The sequence below is a fragment of the Pinus tabuliformis genome, chromosome 4_1 (genome assembly GCF_031772625.1).
Source record: "Pinus tabuliformis cultivar Carrire ecotype Pingquan chromosome 4_1, CPIR1, whole genome shotgun sequence".
Classification (NCBI taxonomy): Eukaryota; Viridiplantae; Streptophyta; class Pinopsida; order Pinales; family Pinaceae; genus Pinus; species Pinus tabuliformis.
In genome coordinates this window covers 96,795,897-96,798,216 of record NC_142303.1, presented here as the reverse complement: position 1 = coordinate 96,798,216, position 2,320 = coordinate 96,795,897, and the positions used below count along the sequence as shown (strand labels likewise).

Below are 2,320 nucleotides of genomic sequence, written 5' to 3'. Positions count from 1 at the left end.
ATAGACTCATTCTAGAATTGATTAGTACACCAAAGACATGTAAGAATTATATTTTCTAAGTCCCCCCTTTAATGACTACTTGTCTTAATATTAGTCAGAAAAAGTCTAACTATGGTCATGTTGTTTACATACATGATCGAAAAAAATATTTCGATGTCCATATAAAGGAACAACCATCTACTGGAATGCATGCTACAACCTCCAATCCATTAGGATGTCCTTCGTGTACATGGTTCAGTCAACCAATATTTGCATACCTGTACCTGTACCTGCAAATCCCTCGCCATCATCGTCATCATGGGTTTCCTCGAATTACCCATAACCATGCTCTGGGGTTTATCGACTTATCCTAAACCATTCCCAAGGTTTTGTCAGTAGGACCTAAACCATTCCTAAAGGAATCCCTATCCACTTCACTCTCACAAGTGATTTCTGGCTTACCACAAACCTACACTGCAAAGTGGTTTTTGACTTACCACAAATGTGCACTTCCAAATTGGTTTTAATATAACCACGAACTTTATGGGGGCCACATGTCTCATCAGGCTTACATTACACACTCCAACTCTTGGAGTTACCAGGTACATACTTTACAAATACCACTACAAAACATCCTAGACTTGCTTACTAATAAATGTATGTGACACATAATACACCATCATCATGATTCTATTCCACAAACTCACACAAACTTTCACTTTGTTATCCATCATCCTTTAATCTCTATTGCTTCTCCTTTACTTCATCTTCTGAAATTGCTCAGATCTTAGGCATCTTTGTCTTTTTCGATTAAGTCTTGTAAATCCATGCTTAACATATCATTTGTTAGAGCCATGAATTCTAACAAAATAACTTTACCAACATTGATTTATCTAGGCTCAATACATTCAATATTTTGATCCCAGAATCTTTCCAGCACAAGTAGTAGTAATCACAAAGACAAGCAAACCCCAAGATATCAATCCATGAATAGTTGCAACATTGGTCTTCAAACCACTAGAGGCAAAGTAAAGTGGTAGCAACAAGGTTGATACAAAGTATTCAATCTTTTCAATCAACATCCTTACGAATGGGCCATCTTTTGGAATTGTCAATCCAAACGAAAAAGCTCCAAAGATTGCACGAATCCCTATTACATCGGTCACAACTCTAGCTGTTAGGACTCCAACAAGAGTAAGACAAACATACGTATCACTCACTGGTTCATTGTCAGGTGAAAGATTACCAATCCAGGTCATCGCGTGTTTCACTATGACAATCATGAAAACCACAAATGTTATTCCATAAAGAAGAAGATAGATTTTTATGACCAGGCTCTTGCCTGAGTTTTAAAGAGAAATAGTAAGGGCCAGGAGAATATAGGAAACTAGATAACAACTGCAGACATAACCATATTCCTCACATCTATTATGAGAAGCTTGAGTTCTGCAAGTATCCTAGCAACCACAAGGAACATAGTGATAACAAAGATACACCCATGAAGACAAGGAATTTTCCATAGCCCACATCCGTAGAAATCATTGCCCTTAAAACATAAGTAATCCAAATCCCAATCCCAGATGGTAATTTAATTCCAGTTGCTGGAATTGTTAATGTATTCCTTCCAGTTTTCTTGATTGTTTGGAAATCTAGTTCCATCCCAACCAAAAATAGAAAGAAAATAAGCTCAATCTTTCCAACATATTCAAAAACAAGAGTTCTTCTTTGGGGGGACATTCTATTCAAGTAAGCTTCACTCTGCCCTAGAGCCGATGGTCCAAGAAGAAGCCTATCATTAATTTTTTTTATGGTGCGAGGCTACCTCAAGGGCTTCAACAATAAAGCCAATGCTCTTGTGACGAAAAGCACAAGAAAAAACTACATTATAAGCAACGAGAATGAAAAATCCATGGGATTATCACTTTTCCATACTCCATTGGATGACGTCTTCGTGAATTTAACACATGTTGAGTTGTTGGGGGATGTTGTGTTTGCTATAGGGCAACTCTAATAACAACACCCTCCATTACTCTCTTCCCATAACCCAATGTAACTTGTTCCAATGTGAGACATTAATTTAAATTTGCACAACACAAGAGACATACCAATTGAATCATCGATGAAGGTAGGCTTCATGGTGGAAAAAAATAAAATAAAACCCTTCCTGATAACTTCACAATATAATGTAGCAAGTATAACTAATACGACTCTCCTCACAAGCATTAGAATTTCACACATAACACATAGCCAATAGGACTCCCATCATGAGAATTTGCAGCTCAAGTCCACATGACAAGTTAATTTTATGGAAAACAAACTCAAATAAAAAAAACTGAGTCTT

The 2,320-nt window shown here is 36.9% G+C and overlaps 1 pseudogene; it reads right to left on the bottom strand.

Annotated features, from left to right (window-relative positions):
• Nucleotides 1–887: 887 nt before the first annotated feature.
• Nucleotides 888–2,115, bottom strand: LOC149174392 (cation/H(+) antiporter 19 pseudogene; annotated as a pseudogene).
• Between the last annotated feature and the right edge of the window lie 205 nt (nt 2,116–2,320).